The 20091-nt window shown below is 37.6% G+C and overlaps 1 protein-coding gene across 1 annotated transcript in view; it reads right to left on the bottom strand.

Moving 5' to 3' along the window:
- Positions 1-9948, bottom strand: part of LOC148950289 (uncharacterized) — a 41704-nt gene extending 31756 nt beyond the window's left edge. Inside the window, exon 1 of the mRNA XM_089091826.1 lies at positions 9844-9948. The gene's annotated coding sequence lies outside the window, so the exon portion shown is untranslated. The remainder of the gene's footprint in view (positions 1-9843) is intronic.
- Between the last annotated feature and the right edge of the window lie 10143 nt (positions 9949-20091).

Raw genomic sequence — 20091 nt, 5'->3', positions numbered from 1 at the left:
CGACCTCCTGAGGCATCACTACTCCTTGGGTCAAGAAACCCCAACGCAATACCAAGAATTGACGAAAAAAATTCATTCGCATGAAAATAGAGCCCCAAGAAGGCCGAAAGTTTTTTTCTAACGGCTTGAAACTTACTATTGTAAGTTCCTAAGCCAAGGGAATCCTTAATATTTAGAAACAATTTAGGCTACGGACACGCCCCCCCCCCAGAGGGGCAAAAAGAAAGAATTCCGCGATTTTAGAGCAATATTTGATTTTTCGATGGTATAATGACAAAAGAAAAACTATGTAAAACCTATTGTGTTTTTAGAGGGAGCGATAGCCCTGCCGTTATTTGTGGTAATCTCTGTTCGTTTCAGGTTTGGCTTGATAACATATTTCAATTAATGGCCGTTCTAGGTCTGCCTTTATTTATACATAGTAATTTTTATTCGTTTTAATGTGAATTTTTATAACTTTATTTTTGCTTTGTTATGTTCCAATATTGCCCTTTACTTACCTTTGAAGGTCCAATTTTTAATATAAAGACGAATCCGAATTTTTGGAGCCTATTTCTTTAGCCTCAAAAACCCTGAGAGAACAATTCGTTCCGCTCGAGATGTTGGCTGTATATACCCGCCGGTAATTCGACAATTCGTGGCCAATTAATATTTTTAAACTAAAGAAAAGATAAGACAAAGAAAGCTATGACACAGTGACTCTACCTTAAGCCTCAGGACCTGAGCTTGATTCTAAGCCAGACTTTTTTTTAACAGTTAGAACAGGTGATTAAGATATAGGCAAGGGCTACCTCTTTTTACAGAGTCAGGTCTTGCAAGAACAGCAGGATTCAGAAAGGGGTGGGGGTAAACGAAGTTTATCCCCCAGGAAAATACCCCCCCCCCCCGTGGAAAATTTTCCCCCAGAAAACAAACCCCACCGCTGGTTGGTCTCCAATCACTTTTGACTTATAAAAAAGTTCTGGAACTCTCAATTTCTGATCAAATGAACACTCTCCAAAGTTTCTGCGACCATGAGATAGAGGCGCGGATGAGGAAGGGGCAGTCCCCTTCCTATACGGAATAAATTTTTCTCATTTTGGGGTTTAAAATTACTCTTTACTTTCATAATAACAGCGTAGGCCTAGACCAGAAATATTCCCAGAAATCAAGAGGGATTAAATATCAGTTTCACTTTTTGATGCATTTCTTAAATTCTTTTGTACTCCCTCCCCCTCCGAAAAAATGATCCCCTCAAAAGAAAATCCTGGATACAACCCAGGGGATTATATACCAATTTCCACCTCCACCCTTCCCTTGTCTCTCGAACTGATTCGGTATTTATCGGAAGGCTCAATGAGAGTTGCGATGTTTTGGTATCAAAATGCATCTTTTGAGGCATTTCTCTCCCTCCCTAACTACAAAACAATCAGATAATCTCATTGAAAGAGACAAGGGTTATGTTTGGGGTTCTTTTATTCGGGGGGGGGACTTTATTAAACGCATCAAAAATGTGATATTGATATTTAATCCCGCTTGCTTTCTGGGAATAATTCTAGTCTACGCTGTTATAATGAAAGTAAAGAGTAAAGTTAAACCCCAAAACGAGCAGAATTTATTCCGTATAGGAGGGGGAATTTTTTTCCGCGGGGGAAGTTTTTCATGAGGGATATTTTCAGCGGGAGGATATTTTTCGGGAAATATTTTCTGTGGGGGTATTTTCCAGGGGGCATTTTTCAGTTTTAAAGACCCGCTTAAAACATACCCAGTGCCAGTAGCATAGCCAAGAGGACAGGATGGGTGTTTATCAACCCCCAGCCCCCCTTTCGCAAATGGGTTTCAAATGGTTTCTGAGAATTGATTTATTTGACAAGATGTTTTTGTCCGAAATTTAAAGCCTAATATGAGTCTATTTATTGCGAAAATCAGTAAAAACTTTTAAGACTATTCGTAATATTTGTTAGTATTTCAAGATATTTTGCCATTTATTCTCAACAGACCATTGATATTGTGCATTAAGTAAGGACCCAGTTTGAATTGAAATCGTTCTTTTATGGCGGTTTTTCCTTTATATTTTCCAGCCATGAGTTTACATCATAAAGATAAAGAATTTGCTCATAATTAACTTAATTAGACAATTTTCTGTTTGTTTTACAAAAAATTACTCAACTTTTTTATGAAACAAAAACAAATATATTCCATGATAAAAGCAAGGTCGTATCCAGGTTCTATTCCGGAGGGGTGCTTTTTAGGCAAGGGGTATACAAAAAAAAACTACAAAACGCCTGAAAATTTTGTTTAAATTCATGTTATTACTTTTTTACGAATCGGAAAATATTTGGGGGGATACCGTGTTTGACCCTGCCCCCCCCCCCAAAAAAAATTGTTTCCTGGAATATGGCCTTAGATAAGAGGAACCTGATGATGAGCAACATCTTATTATACCAGATACTGTCGAAGGTTAAAAGTAAACCAGAGAGGGAACTGAGGAGTAATACCCGGAGGCCTAGAGCAAAGATTAGAGGAACATCCAAATTCCCTTGGGTGTTACTAGTTTGAATTCTAGAAGGATTCTTGCACGTAGATATTACAAAATTGTGCTTAGGACTTTTAATGGTTCTCGTGGACTTTGACCGCCATCGAGGCTACCTTTAGAAACTAATGAAAACACAGCTGAAACAGATATAATAGCATCAGCTTGAACTTATGATTTTTTGGGGATCCTTTCTTGAAAATACTTATTACTGAATCAAGTTTTTGCAGAAAAAAGTTCAATAATCTTCTATAGTTCATTTAAAAACAAACGAATAAGCAAAATATTGCGCAAGGTCAGATTTACTGAACATATCTATTTCGTTGATATTCTGACTTTTATCTTAACAATTATTTCCAATTTTTTATAGACTTTTAAAAATAAGTATCTAATTATTACTTTCTTGAACTAATTGCACACCCTCTTTGTCATTACTGTCCATTCTACAAAATCCATCAAGAATCTATTATGTCCTTGGTCCTGTGTGTTCACTGAATTTCTCAGTTACATCTTTTGCATGGGTCCAATATACAGGTGAGAAAGTTTACCTTTCCGTTTACTCCAGCCGAGAGCGTGGAAGACAGGCATCTGGGCTTTTGTTCCCCAATACTCAGGATTTTTGCGATTCTTTGGTAATTGCCAACACTTGTCATGTAGTTCACCAGTGTTTTTATAGACGCAATATGAATTCCTGTGCATGCGCCTGACTACGACGCATGACAAATGGAGGATATTGAACAGACTGGCATTCTTCATTTATATTGCAATCTAAATTACTGAAGGTTTCAAAGATTTCTTCACTAATTTTATTGTAGCCTAGACCATTATCATAACTTGGAGTGCGTTTAGAAGCATCTGTCAAGCCTATGCACGCGTTCTTCTATCTCTCGACCGTACTTTTACTCTTATCAACGCTGTTTCCATTCATTTACTGGTGGATTTTTGACTTGAGGAAATGCCGATTTTCACTATTTCCTGTTTCATATAGAAAAAAATTCATTGAAAACCATAACCAAAGCACATATCCTTTTATGAGGTCACAAAATTATTACATCATACCGAGTTTGGTACAAGCATTCTTTACTTTTAAAACGATTTTTGTCTTACTTTTTTTTTACTTTTAAAGTTTGTTTATTTTGTTTGAAATAAAAATTTTGAATCTTGATGGAAGTTATCCGATTTTTGCACTAAGATTTATCGTGAAGGAGTCGACAAAAACGATGGCTATGATATAGAGCTGCGTCAAAGCTGACAAATATAGCTCCAAAAGCTTGCTCGACTCTTTCCTGGCAATTCGGGAGATCTGAAGAGGATTCAAACACGAAGTCCTCTTCCTTCGACATGATTGTGTACGTCGCCAGCATAGCTTCGAAACACAAAAATTTAAATGGCATTTTTGAAGTCCCATATGAATTGAAGAACGTTTTTCCAATGTCACGGAAAGCTTTCAAACAGTTCGTGGTAATGAACTGTAGTAAGGAGTGACATGGCTCAATAGTAACCGAAACTCTAAAAGCGGAATTTTCATATCAATAAATATATCAAAAGATAAAGACGTCGTATCGAATGGTTGAATACTAAACAGGATAGTTTATAATCTGACAATGTAGAAGATGAATGGAATAATTTTGGGAAGTAATTTGTGAAGTTGCTGATAGTGTGTTAGGGAAGAAAGTTAGGAACGCAGCAAGGAATACTAGAAAAATTCTTTATGTTTAATAGAGAAGAGAAGGAGCTTGTACAAGAATTATCTAAGTGATAAACCATATGAAAATAAGCGGAATGTAAAGAAAGCGGAGAAAACACTAAAATATGAACTAAGGAGGTATGAAGTTGATGCCATGGATAAAATTACCGGGGATCTGGAAGACGCAGCTAGACGGCATAATAGTAAAATATTGTACTGGCATGTTGATAAATTGAGAGGGAGTAGTCGATCTTGACTTGTCCGGGATAAAGATAAAAGCGGGGTTACAATTAGTGATAAGAAAAGAGTTAAAGAGAGATATGCATAGCATTTTGAGAAGGAACTAAATTGGGATAGAGTTACATATAAAGATATAGAAGAAAATGAAAAAGTCTGTGACACCTTTGATGTGAAGATTTATTTTGTGAGTGACAGTGCTAAAAGGATTAAAAATAATAAAGCCCAAGGTGCTGATACTCTGTTAAACGAGTTCTTAAATATGGTGGCCATGAGGTTAGAAATAAGTTACTGAAGATTACGGATATGATTTTTGAAAAAGGGGCAATACCTAGCGATTTTAGAAAAACCCTAATTCAACCCTTGTATAAGAAAGGTGATGAGAGTGAATGTGGTAATTATAGAGGTATTAGCCTGGTTTCTGCGGGTAGCAAAGATACTTTTTAAACTTAGAGATGCCGTAGACAACATTTTAAGAGAAGAACAGTGGGGTTTTAGGAATGGTAAAGGATGTTTCGATCAAATTTCGATCAAAAAGAACAGTGCGGTTTTAGAAAAGGTAGAGGATATGTAGACCAAATTTTCACTTTTAGGTTAATAATTGAGAAGTGCTTGAGTCATCAAACACCTTTAGTCCTCAGGTTTACAGATTTTGAGCAAGCGTTTGACTCAGTTGATAGATGGGTTTTAGCGAATATCTTATCCATGTATGGTATACCAGCCAAATACATTAAAATGATCAGTACTATGTTTTAGAATAACACTGCTGCGGTTAAGGTAGGAAATGAGGTTAGTGGCTGATTTCGTATTAAATCAGGATTTAAGCGATATTACGTTCTATCCCAATTTATACGGATCCTTTTGGTGGACTTTATCTTAAGGAGCACAGGAAAAGCAATAGGAGAAGATGGAATCAAACGGGGAAGTAAAACTTTCCTGGACTAAGATTTTGCTGACGATTTAAGCATGCTAGATAAAAGTCTCAGCAAAATGAACCGACTTTTAGCGGTTTTGCAAGTTCAGGGAGCTAGAATAGGTATGAAAATAAATCTTAAAATGTTTAAGTCGTTAAGGCAAAGAATAAGTAAAGATGAAAAAGTGACGTTGGATAACAAAAAGATCAATCAAGTGGACAGCTTCACTTACCTTGGTAGTATTAAGTAAAGTAAGTGTATTTAGTAAACGTAGTGTATTTAGTGTATGTAGTAACTAGTATTTAGTAAAGACGTTGGGTGCAGTAAAGATTTTAAAAGTAGAATAGTGAAGGACCAAAGTGTTGTTTTTTTTCACAGTTGAAAATAGATTGGAAGAATAGGACGATAAGTCTGCGAACTAAGATTAGAATATTGGAAGCTACAGTGATGACAGTAGTCAAATATGGTTCTGAAGCATGGGTGCTCCGAAAAACTGAGGAAAATTGGCTGGATATTTTCCAGTGGAATTGCCTACGGATTGTTTTTGGTACCCGACTGACTGACCGTAGCCTACATAAACTATGGTTCAATCCAGCTTTCTAGGGCTATAATGAGAGAAATGTTGAGGTGGCTAGGGCAAGTTCTGCCGATGAAGATTGCCAAAGATTGTCCTTTTCGATCAACCGTCTAGGGCTAAACGGAAAGCAGGTCGTCCTCGGTTGGGGTGGGATGATTTCGTGAGGAAAGATTAAAGGAGAATGGGAACCTCCTGGGAGGGAGTAAAGAGGGAAGCTTTCAATAGATTGTGATGGAGGTGGAGCGTGCGTAGCTATGTTGGCATCAGACGGTTTGGTGTTGTGGTGAGTTGTTAGCAGTAGTAATAATAGTATTGATTTAAATTAGGACCCTGACACAACCAAATTTTCATCCCAAGGGAATCTGAAATAAAAAGCCCGAAACTTTATAATATAAAAAAGGTCACGCTTCCAACCGGGATTGAAGCTTCCATAAGATGGAATTGTTGGGTTGATAAAATGATTTGGGGAATTTACTTAGGAAAGTTTCCTTTCAATTGCATAATATCCACTGCTGAAGTGTATTAGTATTTTAGCGAAACCGGAATTTGTCTCTACCTATCTTTTGATACTAACGAAATTTTCAGGTCAATAAATATATCAAAAGAATTGGTTTATCAAGTTGATTCCAAATATATAAAAATCATTAAGCTTAGTGTTACCCATAAAAGGCTACAAGTCAGAGAAAATTTGCCTGATTTTCGAAAAAGAGGAAAAACACCCCTAAAAGTCTGGGAATCTTAATGAAAATCACACCATCAGATTCAGCGTATCAGCGTATGCAGAGATTTCAAGCTTCTATCTTTAAAAGTGTAGAATTTTGTATTTTTTGTCAGAAGAAAGATTACGCATGCGTGTTTATTTTTATTTTTCTTCTTTTTCATTTCCCCAGGGGTAATCGTGTCGAACCAATTGTCCTAGAACATCGGGAGAGGGCACATTTGGACGGAAATTAAAAGTTCTAGTGCCCTTTTAAAGTGTCCAAAAGCATTGGAGGGCAACTCGTCCCTCTGCCATGTCCCTTTTTTCCCCAAAGTCGTTCGACCAAAACTTTTAGATAGCCATTTTGTTTAGAATAGTTGAAAAGCCCGAAAAACAATACCTTTGGAGATACAATGACCCACCCCCCTCCCCAACCCCTGGGGATAGGTCTTTAAGTTATAAGATTTGCCCACTGTTTACGTATAGTAATTGTTATTAGGAAGTATGCAGACATTTTTCGGCAGGATGGGGGATTTTGTGCTTTGGATTGGTTTCCATGGGGATTATTTTCCGTGTGGAGGGAAATTTCCAAGGGTGAACTTTCTGAGGGAAATTTTACACTGGGTAAATTTGACAGACTTCCTGTACAAAATTCTTTTAATTTGTCTTACTTTGTCTTTGCCTAATCACTTTCGCATGTGGAGATGTTCCGGTGGAACTTTCTGCGTGTTTGGATTTCAAGGAAATAATTTCCACGGAACAGGGATTTCTGGAGTGATCGAAGAAACAATTAGAACTTTAAGTCTTATTCAGATGAAAGTATGCTAACGAGAATTTTTCAGGCTGAATCTTCTGCAAGAAATTTTACGGGGGGGGGGATTTTCAGCGAGGATGGAATTGTTTGGAAGAAATTTACGGGGGGATGTATTTTTACATGGGAGGGACTTTCTATGGTGGAGTTTCTCTTGAGGGGAGGGAATTTTCATTGAGGGTAAGCCAGATTTACCGGTATTATTTAAAAAACGATCAGGAATTAAATTTAAAAACGAATTCGTTCAACTGAAAGTAAGGAGCTCCATTAGAACAGAAATTATTCTGAATATGAATGGGTTGCCCATTCAAAAATACCTTGCTCTTTACGCTAAAGTTTGGCTGTTTGTCCTAATTTTTTTTTAAATGACTCCTGAAACACAAGAGCCGTTTAATTTGAATAGGAAGCTTTTTTTTAAGTACGAAAAAATTTGCGTGAAGAGCAAGATATTGAGGCTAATTGAGGCTTCGTATATGGCTTCCAAGTGGAAGCCATATACGGAATAATTTCTGTCCGTTTTGAGTTTTAATGTTGCTCCTTACTTTCAGTTGAAAAAAAACTTGTTTTTTAGTTTAATACAACTGAAGAGACCCTTTTAGATTGCTATATTTTATGCTCATTTTTATCGTTTTGTTCTTTTTTTTTACAATCCCCCCCCCCTAATAGTATAATATAGCCCCAGGCTGCGTAAAAAAAAATAATTGATGACAACCTGATGAACTGATGAATATAATAATAATTTATAATTGATAAAAATAAGTGAAAAAAATCAAGAAAATATTATTCATTGATACTTGCTACATATTATAAAGTAAGAATTCCATTATTCTTTGTTTAGTTTTATACATAGCCTATGGCAATATAAGACCTTTAGAAGGGGGCTAGGGATGAGTTGTCAAAAACACGAACAAAACCATACAAACAAACATAAAATTAGCAATACAAAAAAGTATCTCTTTTTGTTCTAGCATGTCTTCTTTTGGAGAGCCGCTATTCTAAACCTTTTACCAAAAATAGTATAAAATAAGGAATTTAATGGTACTACTTTTATTTATTTAGTATGATTCTCCAGAAGTGGCCTAAGACCATATAATTAGAAAAACCACAGAATAAAGAAAAAAAGTACAAACACAAGATAACATACAAACAGAAATTGAAAATGTGCCGTCATGATCGGTCATGATAGCCTAACAAGTGTTCGAAGTCCGAAGTGCCGTCGAAACAAGGCGAGGACCAAAGGAACGAGTTGCCGAGTGTAGCGATTAGTCTTCAATCATAAACGGGCATACAAAATCCAAAAAAACAAACTCTTCCTTCCCGAACCATATGCTTGGTAGAGAGCCCATTTGATGAATTGGCTCAACGAATACCAATTTTAATAGTAACATAATATAATTCTCCCTTTCAAAACAAACACAAGAAAAAATATTTTCCTCTTGTCTGCTTTTCATAAGGGACAAGGAAGGGCAACAATCATGGGCGCCCATATGGGGGGGCAGGGGGGCTCTTGTCCCCCCTGGCTGAATGATGCTGCCTTATTTTTATATTTTTGTTCTGAGATTTCTATTATATAGCATTAAAAGTAGCAATTAGACAAAGTTTGCCCCCCCCCTGGAATTCAGCTTATGGGCGCCCATGGCAACAATAGTCCTGCGAAAAGGGGGTAATGTTTATATTAACGGATTATTCAGATAGCGAAGAAACGAACTCTATAGTCAGAGTTGTATCCTGAATTTGTAGCCTATAGGCTATGTAGGGGTGGGGGTAAAGTTAATTTCGGGTAAATTTTTGTTATTCATATTATTGACTTACGAATAAAGTAAACACACCACTGGATGCCTTTTTCAATGCTCTTTCCAAATATAATAATCGTTTTTGTCGGAAATGAATTTTACCCCCACCCCTATATATACCAAATGAATAACGAAAAATTTACCTAATTTCCGATGTAAATGAATGTTAAATTTGGATACAATTCTGACCATAGAGGTAAGTTTGTTTCTTAGCTATCTGAATAGCCTAATAACTATCTGTTATTATGCTAACTAACTGTTAATATAAACATTACCCCGAAAAGGATTGTTGCTAGAAAAATAGCTAGTTATTTTGCTATATTAGCCTAGTAGCCTACAATATATTGTTAAATCACCTAGTAAACTAAATCTGACCTATGAATGTGTTGTTTTTCTTAAATTTTTACGTTTATTAATTATATGGTAATTAATTTATTATGTACCCCAGTGACAGAAGTATATTTTTTTTTACAACTATCTGGCTTGCGATTATATTCCAGAGTTGGACGGTTTTAGTACATAAGAATATAGTCCAGAAATCAAAACTCACGAATAAGTTCACACCTTACGCCCGAAATCTACAGCGCAAGAACAAAATAACAAAGGAAATACCTATACAATCATACAGCTAAATCAACAAAATCCTTCAAAATAATCACCCAGGCGATCAAACCGCATACTGACTCGGGAAAGTTCACCATTCTCAGTGCATCTGCACTAGATTTCGTTTGACGCAATCTCGTGACGAGTTCTTTGGTACTTGCCAAAAATCGATCCTACTTTTTCCTATAAAATAAACTGTTATTAAATTAGGCTGAAAATATGGTTAAGAAACACAAACTATGTTTGTTTCGCAAGTTATCTTGTTTCAGGCAGGTTATCTTGTTTTACTTTCTGTTTTATCTGAAACAAGTTATCTTGTTTCAGGCAGGTACTTTTAGATAAAGGTATATGTTTTGTTTTGAGCGGGAGGTTTTCAAGAGGTTTCTTACTCTCAGTGGCGGTTCTGACCCCTCTTGCATCCGGGGCAAAATATTTATAGCCCTTCCCCCCTGCCCCAAAATTTTCAGGTCAAGTTGTAACAACTTTCATTTATTAATAAATTCTCTATTAATTAATAAATTTAAATACAAAATATTACAGAAAACATTAAAATTAATTATATTCTGTCTACTTACTTTTATTTTCAAGAAACGGTGATGAACTCAAGGCTGTATCCAGGAGAGGGGTTACGGGTTTTGAACCCCAATGAAATGTTTGTCTGACTCGTAAAACGGGTACTTGTATGATATACACCCAACCTAATGTTCTTCTAATATGTTTCTCTGACGCTCAAACCTAATTAAATATACCAAAGTAAGGTAAATTATGATACTTTAGAAACAAATTTGAGCTATGTATTTGCACATTAGGGGTGGCGGTAAAGTATTGTGGGTCTGCATGCCTAATGTGTTAGGTACAGGTATTCTGAATATTACGTAGTAAGAATTGTTTTCTAATTTCACAGTGTCCAAATCCTTTCCCTCCCCCCCCCCCCAAATGTGCAAATATATAGCCCAAATTATACATTTTCGATATATTCTGTCACTTCTTTTTGTCTTGTCCCACGCTAAGCTGAAAGAAACTAATGAAAAAAGCGGTTCTGTAATGCGTCAATGAATGAACAACTTGAGCGGTAGGGTGTATATCATACACCCTAACGCTTACGGAAGTACCGTAAAACGTAACAAGATGAATATAGATAATTGTTTCATACGTTTTTTAATTTTTTTCGGAACCCCAACCCAAATCAAAATCCTTTGTAAAAACCTCCCCGAAAAAAAAAACTGGATATGACCCTGGATGAAGACATAGAAAAAATGTTAATTCCGAATTTTATTTGCTTATACTTGCTACCAACTGCGCCCTCTACTTAATTTTAATAAAAATAAAATTCGAAAATTACAACACAATTATAACTGTTAGATCATTTATTTGAAATTTTGGGCCCCTAAGATTTCTGCACCCAGGACAAGTGCCCCCTCAATCTCCCCTAAAACTGGCTACTCTTGCGTTACACTGTCTGGTGTGCATCTTGGAGCACCAAGTGAGCCACACAATTCCGCCACTCACAGCACAGTCTTCGCAATGCTTGAAACAGTTCTTCCATGCTTGGCACACTTTCGCCACGATTGGTACACGCCAGCCGTTGTAAGTCATTTCTGAAAATCAGTGGCAACTTAAAGGTTTCATTTAGCAATTAATGATAGATTTGGGTAAACTAGTTATCGTATTAGCAGATTTACGAAAAACTTCGGCTACTATCCATTTGTTATACTTTTTTGCAGCTAAAACTTCATTAGAATTTTTCTCCTTAGCAATGATCGATAATGTCGCCTATTATTGAGATTCTAAAGCCCTACAATACTTTCTTCAATTTCTATTCGTTTGTAGGTGTTCTTTTAAATAAAAATTTAAAAAACTTTTCCCACAAAATAAATTTTTCAAAGAAAAGTAAAGAACTCCATTAAAAAAAGAATGAACAAAAATAAAATCAAATAATCTACCAAGCGTGAAACTACCACAAATCAGCATCGATAAATAAATGAAACCAAAAACGACCAGAAATTAACATAAGCTGGGTGCAAACCCCTATGCCTTCCCAAGGCCAGAACAAAATTTGCACTTTACTGAAAAAATATAAATGTTTTTACTTTTATAACTTTGATAAATCAAATATTAACATTTTGATTACTAAATATCAGTATATGTATATTAAACTGACAATGCACATTCATTTGTATTTTTTCAGTAAAGTGCAAATTTTGTTCTGGCCTTGGGAAGGCACAGGGGTTAACGTCAGCTCTATCTATAAAAACCTTATATGCCCCAAGGACAGAACTTACAACCTTTGCCCTTGGGGCTCTGAGGGGTTTGTCATCCTTAAATACATAATTTCCAGAGCTTTCAACTATGTTGAACAAAATGGCTATCTCTAAACTTTGATTGAATGCTTTTGGGGAAATGGTGGGCGTGAGAAGGGGGTAAATCACTCTCCACTTACTTTTAAATATTACAAAGGGTAATTTTGATTTCTAATCAAATAAACCTTTTATGAAATCTCTACAACAACTTTCTATGTAAACCTAATATGCCCCCAGGACATAACTTGCAACCCTTGGCCTGAGAGCTCTGAGGGTGTTATAATCCTAGAAGACCTAATTTCAAGAACTTTCAACTACGTTTAACAAAATTGATATCTCAAAACTTTGCTTGGATGTGTTTGGGAAATTGGTGGGCGTGAAAGAGGCGTTAGTCACTCTCCAATCACTTTCAACTATTAAAAACGGCACTAGCCCTTTCAATTTCCAGTTGAATGAGCCCTTTTGAAGTTTCTACGCTTTCAATAAAAACCTTTAATAAAACCCCAGGGCATAACTTACAACCCTTGCCCTGAGGGATGTGGGGGGGGGGGGATGTCAACCTTAAAGACCTAATTTCCAAAACTTTTAACTATGTTGAATAAAATGACTATCTAAAATATTGATTGGATGTGTTTGGGGAAAAGGCGGGTGTGAGACGGGGGTTAGTTGCCCTCAAATCATTTGCGACTATTAAAAAGGGCACTATCCCTTTGAATTTCAAATCGAATGAAACCTTTTTCAAGTTTCTATGACAAACATTTTATTAAAAACTTTATATGCCCCCAGGGTATAATTTATAATCCTTGCCCTAAGGGTTGTGGGGGAGTGTCCTCCTCAAAAATATGTTTTCTATCTGGAAATCAACTACGCTGAACAAAATGGTTGTCTCAAAATTTTTAATGGATCTAGTTGCCCTCCAATCACTTTCGACTATTAAAAAGGGTACTAGCCCTTCGAATTTCCAATCGAATGAGCCTGTTTTCAAATATCTACTACAACAGTAGAGGGGGCCCTAAAGCCCCCACGACTCACCCCTGCTGCCACCTATAACTTTTTTTACATAATTCATGGATGGTTATGTGTGTCGGTCGATTTATTTGATGTTTTTTATGGATTTTGTCAGTGAGAATTTGAAAAACAGGAATTTTGTCACATTTTTGTATGTTTTTATGGACTTTGTCAGTGAGAATTTGAGAAAACTGGATGTTTTATTGTTTTGTCAGTGACAATTTGAAAAACAGGAACTTTCTCACTTGGAAAACCATAAACCACATGGTGCTGTCACGAGTCAGAACACCTGTGCTGTCGACCTCAATTCACCTATCGTGAATCAATAATTCCCCTTCGAAACAACAAATTAATTTCCCTTTCTTGACAGATCAATCAATCAATGACATCATCTGTCAGACTTTAAAAATTTCCGCCTAGAAACATTTCTCCAGGAATAGATCCAAGTCATTAATGTCTTTGCCTCGGGAACAGTTCTACTGGTCGAACTCCAAAGGATATTAATAACCAACGGCCATGGAAACAATTAGGCAAGAAACATCTTAGCGATGAATTGTTTTAGCGCGCGAAAAGGTTTCATATTAATTTGAAATGCGTTAGCGCAGAGATGCCAATAACAAAGGAACACGCTGAATTTACGTTTAGGGATAATTTGGGCGAAACCGTTTAGACCGGTTATGGAACTATTTCGGCGAAACAGATAGAGACATTTTAAAAGATGATTTTTGAAGAGATTTTAGAAGAGAATTTAATGGTGAAACTCTGTGGTCGTTATAATACACAAGTTTCATTTGAACAGTGTTGTGAGGTCCTCTAACCCAACCACAAAGGGTTCCAATCCTCCTACCCCAACCCCGAAGGATGCCCCCGGTCCTCAAAGCCCCCCAAACTCCCAAAGGCCCTCCACCGGTCCCCCAAAGGCCCACCCAGACCCCCAAAGGCCATCCCCAGGCCCCAAATGTCCCCCAGGCTCCCAACTGTCCCCCCGGACCCGCCATGGCCCCCCACGCGCCCCAGGGGCCTCCGGCGCCCCCCCGGCCCACCCCGCCCCCCCCCGGCCCTCCCCGGGCCCCCCCACGGCCCCGCGGGCGCCCAAAGGCCCAACCGGGTCCCCAAGGCCCACCACCGGGCCCCCAATGGCCCCCAGGCACCCAAAGGCCCGCCCGGTGCCCCAAAGGCCCACCCAGACCCCCAAAGGCCATCCCCAGGCCCCAAATGTCCCCCAGGCTCCCAAATGTCCCCCCGGACACTCAAAGGCCCCCCCAAGCTCCCAAAGGGCCACCGGCGCCTCAAAGGCCCACCCAGACCCCCAAATGCCATCCCCGGGCCCCCCAAAGGCACATCGAGCTCCCAAAGGACCAACGGGGTCCCAAAGGCCCTCCACCGGTCCCCAAATGTCCCCCAGGCACCCAAAGGCCCTCCCAGCGCCCCAAAGGCCCACCCAGACCCCCAAATGCCATCCCCGGACCCCCAAAGCCCATCCCCCGGTCCCCAAATGTCCCCCCAATCTCCCAAAGGACCACCGACCCTCAAGGGACCCACAGACCCTCAACGGCTCTCCCCGAGCACCCGTCTTTCGTTGATGTGTGTTGTCTGAAACCTATGATTTGGGATGTGTAGCTTGCTACTTCAGGCTTTTCTCAGCTAAGGTTTCCTAGTATTTCATAGGTGAATGTTGTCTGAAACCAATAGTTTGGGATGAGTAGTTTGCTATTTCAGGCTTTTATGAGCTAGGTTTCTTAGCCTTTCGTTGGTGTGTGTTGACTGAAACTTATGATTTGGGATATGTAGTTTGCTATTTTTGACTTTTCTGAATTGGATTTCTTAGTCTTTCATAGGTGTGTGGTGTCTGAAACCTATGATTTGGTATGTGTAGTTTGCTATTTTCGACTTTTCTGAGCTGGATTTCTTAGCCTTTCATAGGTATGCGTTGTCAGAAAATTATGATTTGGGATGTATAGTTTGCTATTTCAGGCTTTTCTGAGCTAAGGTTTTCTAGTATTTCGTAGGTGAATGTTGTCTGAAACCAATAGTTTGGGATGGGTGGTTTGATATTTTGGACTTTTCTGAGCTAGATTTCTTAGTCTTTTTTAGGTATTTGTTGTCTGAAACCTAAGGTTTGAGATATTTAGTTTGCTATTTTTGACTTTTCTGAGCTAGGTTTTTTAGTCTTTCGTAGGTGTGTGTTGTCTCAAACCTATAATTTGGGATGGGTGGATTGCTACTTTTGACTTTTCTGAGCTGGATTTCTTAGCCTTTCATAGGTGTTTGTTGTCTGAAACCTATAGTTTGGGATGACTAGTTTGCTATTTTTGACTTTTCTGAGCTAGGTTTCTTAGCCGTTCATAGGTGAGTGTTGTCTGAAACCTATGATTTGGGATATGTAATTTGCTATTTCCGACATTTCATAACCGGATTTCTTAGTCTATCGTAGGTGTGTGGTGTCTGAAACCTATGATTTGGGATGTGTGGGATGCTATTTTTTTTACTTTTCTGAGCTGGATTTCTTAGCCATTCGTAGGTGTGTGTTGACTGAAACCTATGATTTGGGATGGCTAATTTGCTATTTTTGACTTTTCTGAGTTGGATTTCTTAGTCTTTCATTGGTGTGTGGTGTCTGAAACCTATGATTTGGGATGTGTAGTTTGCTTTTTAGACATTTCTGAGCTTGATTTCTTAGCCTTTCATAGGTGTTTGTTGTCTGAAACATCTAGTTTGGGATGTATAGTTGGCTATTTCAGGCTTTTCTGAGCTAAGGTTTTATAGTATTTCTTAGGTGAATGATGTCTGAAACTTATGATTTGGGATATGTAAATTACTATTTCGGGCTTCTCTGAGCTAGGTTTCTTAGTCTTTCATAGGTGTGTAGTGTCTGAAACCTATGATTTGGGATGTGTAGTTTGCTATTTTCGACTTTTCTGAGCTAGGTTTCTTAGCCTTTCATAGGTGTTTGTTGTCTGAAATCTATAGTTTGGGATGATTAGTTTGCTGTTTTCAACTTTTCTGAGCTAGGTTTCTTAGCCGTTCATAGGTGAGTGTTGACTGAAACCTATGATTTGGGATATGTAGTTTGCTATTTCCGACTTTTCATAACCGGATTTCTTAGTATTTCATAGGTGTGTGGTGTCTGAAACCTATGATTTGGGATGTGTGGGTTGCTATTTTTTCTGAGCTGGATTTCTTAGCCATTCGTAGGTGTGTGTTGACTGAAACCTATGATTTGGGGTGGTTAATTTGCTATTTTTGACTTTTCTGAGCTAGATTTCTTAGCCTATCATATGTGTGTACTTTCAGAAAATTATTATTTGGGAGGTGTAGTTTGCTTTTTTGACTTTTCATAGATAGGATTCTTAGTCACTCATAGTTGTTTGTTGTCTGAAACTTAGATTTTGTGTTGAGTAGTTGGCTATATCAGACTTTTTTGAACTTAGGTTTCTTAGTATTTCGTAGGTGAATGCTGTCTGAAACTTATGATTTTGGGTATAGTATTTCGTAGGTGAATGATGTCTGAAGCTTATGATATGGGATATGTAAATTACTATTTCGGGCTTTTCTGAGTTGGATTTCTTAGTCTTTCATAGGTGTGTGATGTCTGAAACCTATGATTTGGGATGTGTAGTTTGCTATTTTCGACTTTTCTGAGCTAGGTTTCTTATCCTTTCATAGGTATGTGTTGTCAGAAAATTATGATTTGGGATGGGTGGATTGCTACTTTTGAATTTTCTGAGCTAAGGTTTTCTAGTATTTCGTAGGTGAATGTTGTCTGAAACCATTAGTTTGGGATGAGTAGTTTGCTATTTTGACTTTTCTGAGCTAGGTTTCTTAGTCTTTCGTTGGTGTGTGTTGACTGAAACCTATGATTTGGGATATGTAATTTGCTATTTCTGACTTTTCTGAGCTGGCTTTATTAGCCTTTCATAGGTGTGTGTTGACTGAAACATATGATTGGGATGAGTGGTTTGCTATTTTTGTCTTTTCTGAGCTAGATTTCATAGCCGTTCATAGGTGTGTGTTGTCTGAAACTAATGATTTGGGATGTGTAGTTTGCTATTTGAACTTTTCAGAGCTATGATTCTTAGCCTTTCATAGGTGTGTCCTTTCAGAAAATTATGATTTGGGAGGTATAGTTTGCTTTTTAGACTTTTCAGAGCTAGGATTCTTAGTCACTCATAGGTGTTTGCTGTCTGAAACTTCGAGTTTGGGATATGTAAATTACTATTTCGGGCTTTTCTGAGTGGGATTTCTTAGTCTTTCATAGGTGTGTGTTGTCTGAAACCTATGATTTCGGATGGGTGGATTGCTACTTTTGACTTTTCTGAGATGAATTTCTTAGCCTTTCATAGGTGTTTGTTGTCTGAAACCTATAGTTTGGGATGACTAGTTTGCTATTTTTGACTTTTCTGAGTTAGGTTTCTTAGCCGTTCATAGGTGAGTGTTGTCCGAAACCTATGATTTGGGATATGTAAATTACTAATTCGGGCTTTTCTAAGCTAGATTTCTTAGTCTTTCGTTGGTGTGTGTTGTCTGAAACCTATGATTTGTTATGGATGGATTGCTACTTTTGACTTGTCTGAGCTGTATTTATTAGCCTTTCATAGGTGTTTGTTGTCTGAAACCTATAGTTTGGGATGACTAGTTTGCTATTTTTGACTTTTCTGAGCTAGATTTCTTAGCCTTTCATAGGTGTGTCCTTTCAGAAAATTATGATTTGGGATATGTAAATTACTATTTCGGGCTTTTTTGAGTTGGATTTCTTAGTCTTTCATAGGTATGTGTTGTCTGAAACCTATGATTTGGGATGTGCGGGTTGCTATTTTTTTGAATTTTCCGAGCTGGATTTCTTAGCCGTTCATAGGTGAGTGCTGTCTGAAACTTATGATTTGGGATGGTTAATTTGCTATTTCCGGCTTTTATTAGCTAGGTTTCATAGCCTTTCATAGGTGTATGTTGTCAGAAAATTACGATTTGGGATGTGTAGTTTGCTATTTAAACTTTTCAGAGCTAGGATTCTTAGTCCATCATAGGCGTTTGTTGTCTGAAACCAATAGTTTGGGATGACTAGTTTGCTATTTCAGACTTTTCTGAGCTAGATTTCTTAGCCGCTCATAGGAGTGTGTTGTCTGAAACTTATGAATTGGGATATGTAAATTACGTTTTCGGGCTTTTCTGAGTTGGACACTTCTAAATTTTTCCACACACGAAAACTTACACACACACACGTCAAAACTTACATGCACACAAAAGCTTACACACACAAAAACTAACACACACACACACAAAAACACTAACACACACACGAAAAATCATACACACACACGCAAAATCTTTAATTCACACTAAACCTAACATTTACAAAAAATATAAAAAACACACTATAACTTAAAAAAACTCAAAAAAAATTAAACACACACACACAAACAAACTAACAAACACACATGAAAAATTACGCACACATACACAAAAACACACACATACATACAAAAAAATTCCAAATGCACACGAAAACTTACATGCACATAAAAACTTACATTCACACAAAAACTTACACACACTCACAAAATATTACACTCACACACAAAAACTTACACACACACAAGAAAACTTACACACACACACGAAAACTAACACACACACACACACACAAAAACTTACACACACACATGAAAACTTACACACACACAAACGAAAACTTACACACACACGCCAAAACTTACACACACAAAAACTACACACACAAACACACACACAAAAACTAACACATCCACACGAAAACTAACATGCACACAAAAACTAACATGCACACAAAAACTTACAAACACACACACACACACACACACACACACACACACACACACTCACACACACACACACTACACACACACACACACACACGAAAACTTACACACACACGCCAAAACTTACACACACACAAAACTTACACACACACACACTCACACACAAACTTACACATGCACACGAAAACTTACATTCACACAAAAACTTACATTCACAAAAAAAATCACACATACACACACACACAAACAAAAATCTCACACACACACACACACACGAAAAATAAAACACACATTAAAAAAATTACACACACAAAAACTAACACACACACAAACACACACACACACAAAAAAAACAACTTATAAATTACACAAACAAAAAACACACAAGTACACGCACACAAACAAAAAAACACACACACACACACACACACAAAACTCTAACACACACACACGACAAAACACACCCAAACGCCAAAAATAAAATACACAAAAAATAACACACACACACACACACACACACACACACAAACAAACACACACACAAACACACACACAAAAACTTACACACACACACACACAAACACACACAAACTTACAAACACACACACAAAAACTAACACACACACACAAAAGCTTAGACACACAAAAACTTACACACACACACACAAAAACATACACCCACCTGCAAAAACTTACATGAACACACAAACTAACATGCACACAAAAACTTACACACACACACAAAAACTTACACACACACACAAAAACTTACACACACAAAAACTTACACACACACACACACACACCCACACACACACACACAAACACACACACACACAAACACACACACACACACACACACACACACACACACACACACACACACACACACACACACACACAAACTTACACATGCACACGAAAACTAACATGCACACAAAAACTAACACACACACACACACACACACACACGAAAAATTACACACAAACGTAAAAACTTACACACACAAAATCTTAGACACACACAAACTTACACACACACACACACACACAAAAACTTACACCCACACTCAAAAACTTAGATTAACAAAAAAAATTACATGCACACAAAAACTAACACACACAAAAACTTTCACACACCCACAAAAACTTAC

This window comes from Artemia sp. Qi Xiang Cuo, chromosome 7 (assembly GCF_049724085.1).
Source record: "Artemia sp. Qi Xiang Cuo chromosome 7, ASM4972408v1, whole genome shotgun sequence".
Taxonomy (NCBI): Eukaryota; Metazoa; Arthropoda; class Branchiopoda; order Anostraca; family Artemiidae; genus Artemia; species Artemia sp. Qi Xiang Cuo.
The sequence above is the reverse complement of the archived record's forward strand: the minus strand, read 5'-3'. Positions and strand labels throughout refer to the sequence as shown.